General features: G+C 45.0%; 1 protein-coding gene across 1 annotated transcript in view; it reads left to right on the forward strand.

Moving 5' to 3' along the window:
* Window positions 1-17,557, forward strand: part of STK10 (serine/threonine kinase 10) — a 111,613-nt gene that overhangs the window by 29,185 nt on the left and 64,871 nt on the right. The window lies entirely within an intron of this gene.

Below are 17,557 nucleotides of genomic sequence, written 5' to 3' on the forward strand. Positions count from 1 at the left end.
AGTACAAATTTGTTCTCAAAATGGCCAAAACCATGTGCACTGCGGGTGGGGCAGATGTAACATGTGCAGAGTGAGTTACATTTGGGTGGGGTGTGTTGAAACTGAAATCTAAATTGCAGTGTAAAAATAATGCAGCCAGTATTTACCCTGCACAGAAACAAAATAACTTCCCCAAATCTAACTCTCTATACATGTTACATCTGCCCCACCTGCAGTGCACATGGTTTTGCCCATTTTAAGAACAAATTTGTACTGCGATCCGATCTGAATAAGGGCCAATGAGTTTCCTGATTAAGAGTACAAAACAGTAATCGCTATATATGTAAGGGATCGGTATGAAATCCAGACGATCGGAATCCTGGCGGTCAAAATCCCGACGCCGAATTCCCAACAAGGTGGGGGGACGTGGATCGCCCCCCCTTGCGGGCACGCTGCGCTCGGCACACTAATTTATTCTCCCTCTATGGGTGTCGTGCACACCCATAGAGGGACAAAGTGCTGGGATTTCGACCGCCGGGATACTGACTGGATCCCATATGTAAGGCTGAATCCTCCACACCTTTTTGAGCTGAAGTACTGGCACTGACCAATAGAGGCCACTCAACATTCCAAAGGGTTAGGATCGTTTGGGCTACAGCAAGTTGGTCGACATGGGACAAGGTCGACAGTCAAAAAGTCGACATGCGGTTTTTCACAGTTTTTTTTACCCGATTTCTTCGCTCGCAATGCTTCGGGCACGGTGCCTCGATGCGCTCGGCACACTATTTCATTCTCCCACCACGACCTAGTGGATGGTAGTGCATGACATACCGCCTGTCGGCTCAAAAAAACAGTGAAAAACCCCATGTTGGCCTTTTGACTGTGGACCTTGACCCATGTCGACCTAATGACTGTCAACCAACTTGCTGTAGACCCAAATTACTCCTTAACAGAAATTGAAACCGAAATATGTTTCAAACTTCCTGGTTGTTGCCATATGGAGCTGAGAAGACAGAGTTTGGAAGTTGGAGCAGATAAAGGACTTAGGGCGGGATGTATTAATATACATCACTGCCCTTCGCCACACCCCTGTACTAACATATGCGGCTGGCATCACGGTGCGGTGACGGAGCCCCCCCCCCCCCCGCGCGATACCTGTACTGTGGTGTGCGGGGGGGCTCCATCACCTTTCAACCACCTCTACTGGTCCCCTGCAGCCGGGACAGCTCAGCGTGGCTGTCCCCGGAACCTCCTCCTCCCCCCTGCAGCTGGAAGGACATCTGGCTGCGTCGGGGGAGGAGGGGTTTAACTTCCGGGGTCCAGGAGGACCTGCAGGAAGGTAAGGCGGAGGGAGGGGGTTGACGGAGGCGGCGAAAAGAAGCCCATATGCTTCTATAGGGTATTGCCACCCAAAGGTGGCGATACCCTGTCCGGCGGTATCGGTGCAGCCGGGGTTTAATACATATGAAAATGTGGTAAAACTAAGGTTTTACTGCATTTTCAGCTTGGTACATCTCGCTCTAAGCTGTCATTTTGATAGGCTTTTAGCTAGTGTATAATAAATAGTTTTTATCTTTTGTAATGAATTACAAGATGTCAGTATGGTGCTGTGGTGTTGCTCATCTAGCATTGAATTGGGTTCATATTGCCCGCTGGATGAATATGTTCCTATACCCAGCACAAAGGCAAAGCATCTATTCATATGCATGAAGGCGCTGAGAAGGGTTAGTGGGTAGATAACGTGTCCCTTGAATAGTCACATTGTGCACTTGTTGGTGCAGGATTTAAAACCTTGCACAAAAACCTTATTCTTGCATCCCCACCTACGGAGAATGTTTCCCCACCACGAACGCACAGAAAGCTGCTTGCTTTCTTTGTATTGTCATCAAGGAGACCTTTTGTATAGAGTGAGGAAAATATCAGAAAGTAACAGACTTGCTTGTGAGTGTGGATTCTTTCTTCTTCGTCCTGCTGGACTGCAAGTCTGATGACTACTTTTTACATCACTAATGTGTTCCTTCAAATCAACAAGGAACGAATGTATGATTGCACTTTTTCTGACTGGCATCTGCTTGACTCTTTAGATTTATTCCCATGCCCTCTACCCATAGAGATCATTGGTCAATACAAATTATCACATTTTTTACATTTATGTTTTTATTTATTAACCTAGGCTAGCAATGAAGGATAATATTACTAATTTAGTAAAAACGTGTTACTTCATTTAGAATAAAGTGTTGGCTTTTTTTTTTTTTTTTTAAATAAAATTGTACACTAAATTTACCAATTTTAAAAATTTTCATGTAATGATGGGATTGATTGTGTTCAGTTTAAGGTTACTGAGCGAGGAGCCTGGTACTTCACTCTCACAAATGAGTTGGCTGCAAGCAGGTAAATCGTGTTATACGCGGGTCTGTTTGTCAGGCTTACACATTCATGAGAAGATTAAAGGACTTTTTTTTTTTTTTTTTTGGCATCTTGAATTATTTCATGTGGTTGGTATGGATTATAGTTCTGTTTCTTCACTCACCTATGATAGTGCATATATCTATGTGAACATTTATTTTAATGAAATCTAGCTGCATCACGTGTCACTGCGACAGGTGCTAAGTGTATCTTTCTGCACTCAGCACGCTGCACTTACCATGCACATCGATCTTTATGGAGATTGCCATTGGTCTATCTATCTAAGCTTTTATGAAAACACATTGGATAGCGCTTTTCCAGCACCTACTAGGAGCTCACACTCCGGTTTAGGTGTAGTTGGATGAATGCGGCCCCTAAAGAGAGGTTCAGTGATAAGGAAATCTTGTGTCGTCCATTTCCGTGTCCTGTCTACCTTTCACATCACAACTGTATGCATGTCACCCATTTGGGATCCACCTAGACACTGACCTTTTGCACCACACCTGCTTGTGATGTGTATATGTTATAGTGTGTGTAGATTTTTATATATATATATATATATACAAAGCTTTTCCTCTAGTTAGTGGCAAACTTTGCTAAAATCGTTCTCATTGGGACATTCAATATTTTTCTAAAAAGTTTAATAGATGTAATATTTTAATAGATAATGTCATAATTTTATGGAAGCCCACTAACTTGTCTGCTAATATCTAGAACTGGACATCAATCACTTAGTTAACAAAAAAGAAAGTTGTGCCAGCGCTGGCTGTTTTAAGACAAATACAGTACACGGTTCTCAAAAGTATAACAATTTATTAATAACATCAATTAGAATAAGTATTAAAAGAAGTAAAAAAGGTAAATCACTCTAGTGGTGTAGTTAATGATACACAATTTTGAGCTAGCTATCACGGGGATAATCTGATTTGAATTTAAGTTTTTAGCTTAGGGTGAGTTCAATTGTGAAAAACAATGTGAATAGGCTGTATATTACCATCCCATTGGGCCCGGTTTTGTTTTGCCAGGTTCTGTGACACAATGTCCTGTGGTTGTCCTATATTTTCAAGGACTAAAGGTTTCCCAGTATGAGTGTCCTCTTGAATGCATCTGGAAGGATTAGGGATCATGCAGTTATCCCATAAAAAATGATTTGTAATCCAGGAATTATGAGGATCCTCCGTGGGATGGGTGGACAGGTCACTTGGCAGGCGGGTGGGTGGCAGATAGGAACAGCAGTTTTCACAGGTGCTCAACGCGTTTCCCCGGTGTCACCGGCTTCATCAGGAGCAAGTACACAATGTTTGATATAGCGGCCGGTATTGCATCTGATCTAGCGGCCGGTATTGCATCTGATCTAGCGGCCGGTATTGCATCTGATCTAGCGGCCGGTATCGCATCTGATCTAGCGGCCGGTATCGCATCTGATCTAGCGGCCGGTATCGCATCTGATCTAGCGGCCGGTATCGCATCTGATCTAGCGGCCGGTATCGCATCTGATCTAGCGGCCGGTATCGCATCTGATCTAGCGGCCGGTATCGCATCTGATCTAGCGGCCGGTATCGCATCTGATCTAGCGGCCGGTATCGCATCTGATCTAGCGGCCGGTATCGCATCTGATCTAGCGGCCGGTATCGCATCTGATCTAGCGGCCGGTATCGCATCTGATATAGCGGCCGGTATCGCATCTGATATAGCGGCCGGTATCGCATCTGATATAGCGGCCGGTATCGCATCTGATATAGCGGCTGGTATCGCATCCGATCTATTGGGCGCCGTGAAAGTACACAAGTACCCTTGAGGCCCCTCTTTGTGACGTTATGTTGGCAATTGAAAACCGATAAACATTACCTAAATAGATTACTAATTCATAATAATGTACAACTGCATAGGCAGAACTACCATTGGTGCAGTGGTCTGGGCCCTTGAGGTATAAGGGGCCCACTTCTGTCCCTGTCACCCATTGTTTTTCTGTTTCTCACTTAGCCTTCTGCTACCTCTCCCTGTCACCCACTGCCATGTTGTATTGTGTTAACTTGGGTTGAGGTGGAAGAGGGGGGACCAAATTATATTTTTGCAACTGGGCTCACCACCCACAAGGTCCACCACTGGACAACTGACCTTACTGGGAAAGAAAACTACATCCATTACAGTAGAGAATATGACTACATAATCGTCATTTATCTGTTAAGGTGCATACACACGGGCTATATCACACGGGCTGAGCGACCATATTTCCAGTGATTGGAGTGTGCACCGACGATAAATCGCCCGGTGTGCGCTCCAGTCCCCCCCCACCCCCCTTATGATTGCTGATTGCCTCTGCGGCTCCCCTGGCAGAGGTTCCCTTTCATCAGTGACCATCTATGTAAGAGCCCAACATTTCATTTTTCAGGGGATGGTTGAATGTGTCTTTACAACTTGCTTATGAATATAATTATTTTTTTCTACTGTAATACTGTTGTATTTTTTTTGCCAAGTTATGTCAATTTACATAAATATGGTTCACAACAAGCCACCCTGGAACGTGGATCTACTGCATACAGACATACTTGTGGAATGCATGCATTCATCCTTTTAACGTGACTGTGTCCTACTTTGCAATCGCACAAATTCTTTGGATACCAACAAGCAGTGTGTTATTTGGCTTACAGCTCAAAGTAAGAACTAAAAATGTTAGCTGCATCTAGGGCCAAGATGCACAATGTGTAATGCAGTGCGGTGGTCCTGCTGATTGCTGATACAGTTCTTAGCGTTGACTGCTAGATGCAACTGGTCAGTCTGGAAATTAGTCTCGGACACCAGAATGTAAATATGACCTTTAGTTGATATGAGTGTTACTTGTGAATCCTCATTATTTCCAGACTAGTGTGTGGGTTTGAAATTAATGAAATGCTGACGCTGTCAGGAGTGTGAAGAGGCAAATTCTATGAAAGGATGCTTTTAGCTGAGAAATAACTGTAGTAATAGCTAATGAGGTTTATTCAATTGATGCCGAAACTACCGTCTTGCCAAAAAGAAAGCAGTTTTCGACATGAATAGATCGGAAGAGTTTCCGATCTATTCAATGCTAGCTGTTTTTTTGTTTGTTTTTTTTTTTTTGCGGCAGGTCGAAATGTTTCAACCTGCAGAAACCCAGGTGGATTAATGGAATAGCTGGAAATCCTCCCATACCCACCCGCCACACTCACCTGTCCCTATCCAGTCTCGGACCCGCCTCCCGCTACTGTGCTCACCCGATCCCCTTCATGATAAACTACTGTGTGCGGCACGGCTCCCTGGCCGTGCGGGATTTCACCGTCCGGCAGGAGCCGGAGTGTGTGAAACCGACCTTACTTAGGTTCTAAATTCAGTGGTGGAGGTAGTCTCTACTTTTTGAAAGTCCTGTAGTGTAACTGCAAATGTATGCTAATGCTAATTTTACTATCCTTGTGAAATTGAGAATAGTAACCTAGTGTTCATTCTAGCACCCGCTATCTTTGAAAACTGATGCAGTTCCTCTTCCCTGCCTGGGTGTCGCTGTCTGCTGTAGTGCTTCTAGCACAGTGTGGTCTCTATATCAGCACTGATATGCAAACCAGACCTGTGCTAGAAACACCACAGCAGACAGCGACACCCCAGGCAGGGAAGAGGAACTACATGGGTTTTCAAAGATAGCGGGTGCTAGAATGAACACTAGTAACCTATCGTGAGCATTCGCCCTTGCCCGAAGCATGGCAAGCCTACACATTGGTACTGATGGTGGTCATATAACATAGAAATATAAAAGATTTTACCAAAAAAGGTATAGACCATTGTCTTATAATGTCAGCGTAGCACGATCGACTTTTAATCTGTTGTCCTGTCCTTTTAATAACTATTGACCATAAAATTGTCAATCCATTGATCCACACACCGACAATGGAGGAATACAGAACTGCTAGGAAAAGCATTTTATGGTTGTAACCATAACCATAAATGGACCAATCTTTTTACATGCCAGTAATGCATGATCTTAATTGATCAGTATTTAAATGTCACATACCACAGCATTATTTAATCCCTCTATGGTAGAAGTTATGCTGCATGTGGAGGGGGGAGAGGAGGATAGGTGGAGGAAGAGGACTACTTTGCCCATTCTCTCTAGCTGTTGCCTCATGTCCTGACCATCCCTGCCATGCTCACTTCCGCCTCCAGGTCTCCTTACCTGCACCTCATGTCACCTGTCTGTCTCTCCCTCCCTCTAGACCAGGGCTGGGCAATTGCGGCCCTCTAGATGTTGAGGAACTACACATCCCAGCATGGCCACATAGCAAAACTAATGCAAAGCATCCTGGGATGTGTAGTTCCTCAACATCTAGAGGGCCGCAATTGCCCAGCCCTGCTCTAGACTGTAAGCTCCTTAGAGCAGAGCCCCCTTCCCTCCTGTTCTCACAGCACTCTTCTTGCATTTCAATTACAGCTCTCTTGCATACAATCTGTACCTGCATCTCTTCTCACTCCCTTTTCTATATCTCAGCTGTATTGTGTACTAAGGTTCGTGCTGTTAATTGTGCTCTGTTTTTGTTCTTCTGTCGCTGTTATGTCTAGTTCTGTGTACCCTGTACTGTTCTAATGTGTTCTATATGTGGGTCGCTGCGTACCACTTGTGGCGCCTTTTATAAATAAAAATATAATAATAATAATAATAAAGAATATTCTTTGGATGCGTGTGCTGACTGTGTCCTTAGCTTCCTGTTGCAGCTGAGCCTGTGGAATGAGGGGTTAAATGTATGCCATAGATTCCACAAGGAGAATGCAGGGAATGGGACACACTCATCTGTCGTGCATTTGTCCAGCTCTGCCTGCATTGATTATCCTGGATAGCACTCCGAGGTGTGTCTCAGAAATGCATGAGCGGGCAAAATGGTATTTCCTTATCAGATGCATCAAGGTGTGTCTATATTTGACATTCCAACAGTGTAGAGTCAGGATGGCATCCTCTATCAGTTTACACCTGGGTACCCTACCAGTATATTTTTTGATTGTGGGCGGAAACCTTAGTGGTCGGAGAAGAGCACAAGCCCTGGGGAGAAGATACAAATTCCACATAGTTGTGGCCATGGGAATTGAACCAACAACAGTAGTGCTGTGAGGCAGTATCGTAAGTGTGCGAGCAGGGCCCTCCTACCACTGTTTGTTATTACCCACTTTGCGCAAAGAAATATGCTGCGCTAAATAGGAAACTGAATAAATAATGACACCAACTGTGCTGACATTTGCTTGTTACATAAATGGTTTATCCGGGTAAGATATTGCCCTGGTCTAGGTCGACACATGGAAAAAAGTTGACTTGTTAAATGACTTGTTACTTAATGTGGGCATAGAAAGAGATTCGAATAGTGTACCAAGCATGGCGAGCCAAGCGAGGGGTATGTGTTGCACTAATTGGGGGTTCATGTCGACATAGACGCCAAAAGAATTGAAAAACGCATGTTGACCTATTGCTTGTCGACCTTGATCATGTGTCAACTCTTTTGCCTGCCGAACAATAATGGCTGACCTATTTACTGTCAACCTAATAATTCACACCTGTGAGAACAGCCTGAAAGCCCCTCCTTGGCAATTATTTCATTGTTGATTTGAGACATTCTTGTACTTGAAGCCGTAACCTCCTTTGCTTTTATATCAAAACTGTTTTATTCAAAATGCTCTAGCTACCTGAAAACCATGTCCTCTAATGGGAACCCATTCAAAGACCTGTCGACTTTGTTGTTAGAAACACAAAGGATGGGATTCCCAGCTAGCCGCAGTTTAGGAAATTATTATGTACAGACCCCAGGTCTATTCTGACTTCTCTTGTACAGAATAGGAATGATAAGCCAAGGTCCGGGCCAGCAGCTCAGCTTCATAAATGCAATAAATAAGCACAAGGGTGGTGGCCACTAACAAGTAGCCAAAGGGTAGTGCAGTTTAATGGACTGAATGCATACACACATCCAGTATGTACTTTTTGCAACAGTGCCCACAAGCCTACAAGAGATGTAAAGCTAATGGTGCCCGTACACTTGTGAGATATGGCAGGCAATTTTGATAAATCACATGTGGTTTTTAACCTCATGTGATCGCTCACAATGCGGGTGACAGAATTTGAAAAAAAAAAAAAAACATTGCAAAAGCCTGAATGTGAGGCCTCTGATTGACTGAGAATTCTTTCTCGCCCATTGTTTTGAAATGTTTTTTTTTTTTTTTCAAATTCTGCCTCCCCACCGCTGACTACCGCCGAACTCCAGCCCTCCTCCTGCCCACTCCGCTACACCGACGCCTGCCAGCCCTCTTCCAGCACCCGATGACATGTGACAGGTGTGCATATGACATCCGGTGCTGGAAAAAAGGGACACACACGATGCAATCTGATGTCCCATCGCATCCGATCGCTCAAATGTATGGGCAGAAAGCATGTGGCAATAACCATTTTGGTCTAATACATTGTATAAATATTTTTGGTATATGGTTTCTTATTTAGTTCAGTATTTACAAAACTTTTGGGGTTTTTTGTACAGGAGTCATTCATAGACTCGCTTGAATTGAAGCAGAATGCGCAAATACATGTTTAAACTTGAATTTTCTACAGGAAAATGTGCAGTTGTGCCACACCTTAAATGGTTAACCTTTCGCCTGGGGATAGAAATGCACTGCCTCTATTACCCATTGTGCATCTTTCACCTCTATAATAACACTTCCACCACCACCAATTTTTCTTGTAAGATTTCTTCCTCATTGTACAGATTTCTTCCTCATTCCTGTTGTAACACTTTGCTTTCATCAAGCACCCTGTAACGTCCCACACATTTCTCCTGTGACCTCTCTAGCAGCACATACCACCACCTTTGTGCCGTGCCTCACAAAATTGCATGTGTTAATGGCAGATTCCATAGTTAACATGCCAATTACATTATCACATTGGAAGCGTTGCTTATCTTTCCAGTACACACAGAACCAGAATTTCAAGTAAGACCAGCTTTCTAGTCCTCAGCTGTAAGAACCAATCATTAGGGGTTTACAGGGGGAAGAAGCTTTTCCTAGACATACTGTATGTTACAAGCTTCATTAAAGGCACAGGTGTAAACACAGGAGTTATTAATAAAGATTCTGTAAATATTGAGCATGGAGGAGGTGTAGTTCTGGCACTTTATGATTCTGTTGTCTAGTTTGATAACTTGGAACTCTTTCAACTTGCACGAATGTACCAAAAAGTAGAGAAAATACATTCCCTCGTTACAGTTTTCTTATTTCTGTAATATGTGCATTCAGCTGTAATCACCTTGTATAAGCAGTAATCACACCATCAGTGGTTAATAATGTGATAACTGAGAGCGTGTATTCTAGAGAATTGGTCCGATATCCTACGATTTCGTATAGACCCCAAACAGTCAGACACTAGTGTATGCCAGTTTCAGGATATATAAAGCACTTTGTGATGTCATCATGGGCATTCATTAACAAATCCAATGCAAATGTGCACCTTTTTATTTACTCATTTACATCACCATTGCTTGTGTAAAAAAAAAAAATGTATTGACTGACCTCTATATATACAGCATAACTAAGATAAGTAGTTTGAAATCTATACCTAATAATAAGCCTTCTCCTGTCTAGATCTATGTGTTACAAACTTGGCCATGGTTGTCGTACCCTTGTTGTCTGGAGCAAAGAGAATAGGTTTAGAGGCAGCATAAGCAACAGTATATCCCTCCGTAAGAGGACCAGTTGGATTCTTCTCACATGGTAGAGTGGGAGCTTGAGTAGGTAAAAGGACCCCACGTCACCCAGTTGAGGCACAATTTGAGTTATTGAAATGTCCTGCATGACCATAGAAGGTAAGACTGCTCCAGATGTGTTATGATTCATATTGAGCATTCAGCAACAGTGCTAAGATGCACAGCTGTCCGCCTGCTTCTTCCTCATAAAAGTTTGAGATACATAATCCGATTGAGTTACAAGATGTACCAAAACTCTTCAAGAATTGACTCCGTCTGCATGATCGGTGATATGATGGGCAACAATCCCACTCATCTATTATAGAATAGTCCCATATAAGGTTACAGATGCAGCCAGGCCATATTGGGAGATACAATTATGATAAGTTTCTTATTGCAGATTTAGCAGCAAAGGCAGAGAGTTGAAGCTTACAACTTAACTGTTCTATCCAATGGTTTCCAGAGATAATGACCATTATTTTGTCCTTCATGTCTCCATTACTTGTTTGTCTTTCCAGTTTGATTTACAGTGTAAATCAAAGTTAACCTCCAGCAGTGGATTAAAGATACTTTGTTGCAGCTGTGTTCCTCTGTAGTCAGTTTGTTATATTAATTATAAACCTTTCCAATCCAATTATATCCACACTGTACAGTCCAAACTGTGATGACTTTAGCGTCCTGGTGGTCAGGATGCCGATGCTCACTATACCGGTGCTGGAATCCCAACATCAATTAGGTTGCCGACACCAGGATGCTGGTCATAAGTATGTTGGTTATGGGTCAGGCCACGGGGGGGTAGTTTTAGGCAGTAGCAGGGGGAAGGTCAGGGCTAGGCTGCATGTTTGGGTTAGGTTTAGGCAGCAGAGTTAGAGTTAGGCACTAGTGGGTTATGGTGAATGGGTTATGGGTGGAGAGTTATTCTGCTGGGGCTGGGTAAGTATACTTACCTGACCCTTGTTGAGATTTATTTGTTCAGGATACAGGCATCGGTATTCTTAACTGCTGGTTATCTGTATGTATCCCTCCAGACATATCCTAACTTATTTTTTCTTGTTCTTCACTTTCCATCCTCCTGACCTCAGGCCAACATTGCGGTGTGACCATATCATACGGTCAACCAAGAACCTTTGTAATCTGGTGGACCATTATGCAATAGAGAACACCTATTGTCTGTGTATCAATGACTATTTCACTGTGAAAACTTGATGACCGAGTCTGATATAGATGTATCCCCATACAGCTAGCATTTTACCACCATATATCATGGCTTAGATCACAGGCTCTCAAAGTCGGTCCTCAGGAACCCACACAGTGGATGTTTTGCAGGTCTCCTCACAGATTCATGTGAAATAATTAGCTCAACATGTGGCTCTTTTAAAATGTCAGTCAGTAATGAGTGCACTTGTTGGGTGACTTGAAAAAACGTGAACTTTGTGGTGTCCTGGGGACCGAGTTTGAGAACCACTGATTTAGATGCTCCACCACAGGTAGTGATTCCCGGACGTGTACTTTATATGCGAGTTTAGCGTCTGTCCCTCCTAGCTTACATTGGTCCAAGTCAAAGACGACGAGGTTTGAATTCCGCACAGAGTACTTCCCTCTCACGAGGAATTTCGCTCCAGAGTGAGCGGATACTCCCTGTGAGGGGTGTGGCCTGAGTAGTCCAAGTCACTTAACAATAGAACTTTTGTTGTAGTATAAATGATGTAAAGTCACAGATTAAGTACAATTCTGCTTCGCACTGATGTGTGGTGTAGTTCCCCCACACCTTATGCATCCCCGGTCCAAGCTCAACCAGCGAATAAAAGGATACCATATGCAACACATTTAATAAACGCACCATAACTGATCATTACCCTACACATCTCCAAACATATCCCCTTCCGCGATACATCCAACCTCTTCTACATCATCATCGTGGTTTATCACATCCACATCACTCCACATAGCAGTTGCACACTCTCCTCTCACCCCCTCTTCCCACACTAGACACATGATTGTGCGAAACGTATACATGCCTACAGTAGAGGCCAACTCCCCACCTTCTCCCTTCCCATACCACATTAGCAACTATACCAATACCTGAGAAGCGCAATTACAGCCACCTTCCCTGTTTTATTTTCTTGTTCCATTATAAACTTACTATTTATAGACCTAGGTCTTTAACATTGGTAATCATGCATAGGTTTACAGGCTTTAATATTGTTACATGTACAGATTAGAGTTTTCACATTATATACGCACTGGTGAGTAAATGTATAGGCTTAGTGCATACAAACAGTGTAGTCTACTTATGGTCTTGATCACTTAAACACAGCTGTGTCGTGACCTTCACAATAGTTATTCTATAGACAAAGAACGTCTGCGGAGGAGGAAACGGGTAGAGCGTGTTCATTATAAAAACTTGGGCTAAACTGTCCTTGCAATGTCTGCTTCGGTGCTTGCGTTCCAGTTCCAGCACATTTGTCTTTGACTGCTCTGCACACAATTGTCTTTCCCAATGACCGATCATAATAAGGATTTGTGAAGACTGCAGATCAAAAGTAAAGAATGGCTTACTCGCTCTTTCTTTCCCTTGTAGACTAACCTGTAATATTACTTTCCAATAAGAGTAACCATGTGCCTATAATTAGATGTCGCGCCCACGTACAGTTTGTGTTTGTGACCTGTGCAGCAGCAAGAGATCTAAATGAAAAAAACATTTTGCAGCAGCTATTGATGACTGTTTTATTTCAGTGTGTTCCCACCTTCATGTTAAAAAAAACATTTACCACCAATTGATCATGTTTTCTTTCCATCTTGCTGGATTAGTTTCTAAACTTTTTCTTTCTTGAACATATACTACCTTGTGATGCCAGATCCTTGTCCAGTATTGCACAGTGCGTGGGATATTTAAGGTTGTAACCAGTGACGGCTCGTACCTTTTTTCAGGAGGGGGGCTGCCGCTGGCCGAGATGCAGATACACCATCCCCCCTTCCCCCCTCCCTATAATACAGGTGACCAGTACCAGCGCGTGTGCGGAACAAACGTAGGCGCATTCCCAAGATTTCGGGGGCTGACGCTCAATAGCCCATAGAGGCGCATCCCGGAGGGAAGGAACACCTCCCAATGGGACTGCCTTGGTGACTGGCAGGTCGGACTTCCAATGGGAAGTCACTGTCAGTCACAGTGAAGCCAGTGCCATCTCACAGACTGCATCTGGCTTCACTAAAGTGGTGGATTTTACTTGTATCTCATAGGTAAAAACAGCCACTTCTTGTAACCTCAACTATCTGTCCCATCATAGAATGAAGTAATCCTTTATTCTGTCTTTACTCATCAGGGCTCACTTGTTGACAAATGAGAGGCTGCTGCATAAAATATGTATTCAAATAACTTTATTGAACATATGACTGTTAAACTAAAACTGCAGATGGCTGGGACACCTTGGTTTTTCTGCTTATTTCTGAGTATAATGCTCTACCCCTGCTGTGTGATTCCCATCTTCTCCTGTGCAGAGATTGCTTTACCAATCACCTTGGCAGCTGTATTTAGTAATAAGCACTTAAAATGCCACTTGCAGCAAGCTACGGATACTGAACCTAGCAATTGTGGCTCTGAGCATCCCCTGTTGCTCCCAAACCCTTGATTCTCAGCTGGGGCTGCAGAAGAAGTGAAGGACAGCAGGAGAGTGATCAGTGCACTTTTACTGGGTGGTACAGATGCCACTGTACTATCTTAATAGATGCCACTGTACTTACAGCAGTGTTTCCAATTCAGGGACCCATAACCATACATTCTTTACAGATCTCCACTGTTTTCACAAGTAAAATTCTTAGCAGTCTTTTAAACGGTCACCCAATAATGAAGACGCTGTAAGGACAGGAGTTGGGGGAAAAACTGATCTAGTGAGATGCATAACCTTTTAATGTGAACACATAATACAGTAGTATTCAATGCACCGGCAAGCTCAGGGGCAGCATACACTGTAACACTTTCGCCTGCGTTCGCCAGGCTACGCTGGAATTTTGATTCAACGTTTGCCCCGCCATGCACTCTAATCAATGCCTCAGGGGCTCGGTGCCTCTGACTGCGAAAATCACCCAGAACGGTGACACGGCAGTGCAGGCATGATGGCTTGCCAGCCAGCCTGTAGCAAGGCAGGAGGGGGTCAGGGAGGCCACAGCAGAGGGACAGATGGCTGCAGGGGCCCCCTGCCCGCTGGTGGGTGGCATGCAGCGGGGTCTGGCAGGGTCAGGTTGGTAGCGCTGGCGAGCAGGGGGTCCCTGCAGTGTATGTGAGATCAGCGGCGGATGGAAACTCCTAGTTCCCATCTGCCACAGGAACTCTGCCGCTGAATTCACATACGCTGCAGGGACCCCCTGCCCGCCAGTGATATCCGACCCTGCACTGCCAGACCCCGCTGCATGCCACCCACGAGCAGGCTGGGGGTCTCTGCAACTATTATCAGGGAGGAGAAGGGTGGCTGGTGGGGAGACAGGCACAGAAGGTGCATATGTAATGAGTGGGACCAAGTGCAGTGAATATCTAATGAGCGGGTCCCCGCCCCCCTGCTGACGTCATGAAAAAGAAAATTAAAAATATTTATGGGCTTTTTTAATAAAAGTAGCAAGATCCTTCAAATAATAAAAAAACTGATGGTACTTGTTTCCTAGCACGGCCACAACGATCATGATCGTGGGCATCGTGAGGAAAAATCGGGGGCATCGCGGCCATCGCAAGCACTAAAAAATCGGGTGCGATGGTCGCGACGCGATGCCCGCGATTTCCCCATAGGGAACAATGTTAAATGCCTCAATTTAGCCGCGATGCCCCCGATTTCCCATAGGAAACAATGTTAAATGGGTCAATTTACCCAAATCATCATAGGGAACAATGTTAAATGGGCCATAAACCCCCCAAAACACCCCTGAACAGTGAAATGTCCCCCCAAAAGTATTTTACGACACCCCACGATCAACGCGAACCCGAAGCGTGGCGAGCGCAGCGAGCCCGCGAGGGGCGGCGGTACGCGTCCTCCGACCTTTTCATACCCCTACTATCCACTAGGGCGTGGAGTTGAGAATAGAATAGTGTGGCGAGCGCAGCGAGCCACCGAGCCCGAAGCGTGGCGAGCGCACGCGGATACCTGTGAAGCCCACGAAGGGACGCGTTTACCTGTGAAGGTATCCGCGTCCCCTCGCGGGGCTCGCTGTGCTCGCCACGCTTCGGGCTCGGTGGCTCGCTACGCTCGCCACACTATTCTATTCTAAACTCCACGCCCTAGGGGATAGTGGGGGTATGAAAAGGTCGGAGGACGCGTACCGCCGCCCCTCGCGGGCTCGCCACGCTTCGGGTTCGCGTTGATTGTGGGGTAGCATAAAGTACTTTTGGGGGGACATTTCACTGTTCTGGGGTGTTTTTGGGGCTTTCTGGCCCATTTACCATTGTTCCCTATGATGATTTGGTGAAATTGAGGTATTTAACATTGTTCCCTATGAGAAATCGGGGGCATCGCGGGTACATTGAGCCATTTAACATTGTTCCCTATGAGAAATCGGGGGCATCGCGGGTACATTGAGCCATTTAACATTGTTTCCTATGGGGAAATCGTGGGCATCGCGTCTGGACCATTTAAGGCTTTTTTAGCCGCATACGACGCGACCAACGCAATTTTGACTATTTTCAATGCATTTCAATAGGAAAATTGGGGGCATCGCGTCGGTCGCGTCGTATACCACTAAAAATGACACACGATGCCCGCGATTGTGGCCGTGCCAGGGAACAAGTACCAAACTGATTTTTGGACACCAAAAAAAACAAATAGAAAACCTTTCTATTTTAAAAGAACACATTACAGTTCACCAAAAAAGATGGTGAATGCAAAACGGTGAAACACGGCAAAAATCACGGTGAAAGCAGTTCTCCATCCTAGCATGGAATACACTCTCGGCAAATTAGAGGCACAACCCCTTTGGAGTACACCAGCGAATTGCAGCACACATGGAACAGAGAACTAGCCGGCATTCACTGTTCGCTTTCGGCGAACAGTGATCGTTGAATAGGGGGAATCATATTTTCATTGAAAAGCTTCACCGCAGAACATGAAAACAGCCCAATACACCTAAAAAAATGGTGAATCCAGAGCATGGGTCTTCAAACTGTGGCCCTCCAGATGTTTCGAAACTACAAATCCCAGCATGCCTTGCCACAGTTTTAACACTCCCTTATAGCAAAACTGTGGCAAGGCATGCTGGGATTTGTAGTTTCACAACATCTGGAGGGCCACAGTTTGAAGACCCATGATCCAGAGCATTGAATACTGGTCATAATAGACCCATGGCCTTGATACTTCTTCGTCCACTTAAGATAAATGCCACCCATTCTTGTTTAAAAACTTGGGAATTTTTACGATAAGTCAAGGAGCTCTTGGCATTAATCTACATGTTTTATTTCATTTCATTTATACAATTTGATGAGTTCAAAAGACCCCCCCCCCCCCAAAAAAAAATATTGAATCCATTATCCGCAAGCTGTAATGTTTGGTAAGCGAAGGGGTTAAATCACATGATTTCCTGCCCAGATATTATCTTGAGGAAGCAGTTGTATCCCACCAGGCTGTTACTATCTTAGGAGATGCGTCATAAGTGGAGGACATAATAAACCTGTGTGTGCACTGTAATCTGCTGATCCTGCTCAGCACATAACTGTACATTCTGCAGTCTCTCAATGCAGCGTAAAACAGTGATCGTTATTTACAGTTTAACATAACTGGTTTTTACGGTACTTGTGAATTATCCGGGCTGCCGATTTTGTCCTTAAGTTTAGTTAACTTAAGGACACCCGACCGACGCGATGCCCGCGATTTAGCCCCAAATCGGGGGCATCGCGCCGGTCGTGGCCGTTATAAGGGGCCGCGATGCCCGCGATTTCCCATAGACCGTAATGTTAAAAGACACGATGGACCCGATTTCCCATAGACAGTAATGTTAAAATAAAATGACAATGTGAAATTGGCCAATATGGCCATTTCACATTGGATATGTTTTAAAAAAAAATGTTTCATGGCCCCCCACCACCGTTAACGCCACTCCGCTATTGACGCCAACCCGAAGCGTGGCGAGGGCGGCGGTACGCGTCCTCCGACCTTTTCATACCCCTACTATCCACGTCGGCGTGGAGTTGAGTATAGAATAGTGTGGCGAGCGCAGCGAGCCACCGAGCCCGAAGCGTGGCGAGCGGACGCGGATACCTTCACAGGTATCCGCGTCCCCTTGCGGGCTTCACAGGTGTCCGCATCCCCTCGCGGGGCTCGCTGCGCTCGCCACGCTTCGGGCTCGGTGGCTCGCTGCGCTCGCCACACTATTCTTTTCTCAACTCCACGCCGACGTGGATAGTAGGGGTATGAAAAGGTCGGAGGACGCGTACCACCGCCCCTCGCGGGCTCGCTGCGCTCGCCACGCTTCGGGTTGGCGTC

Source organism: Crinia signifera, chromosome 4, assembly GCF_055691185.1.
Source record: "Crinia signifera chromosome 4, ASM5569118v1, whole genome shotgun sequence".
Taxonomy (NCBI): domain Eukaryota; kingdom Metazoa; phylum Chordata; class Amphibia; order Anura; family Myobatrachidae; genus Crinia; species Crinia signifera.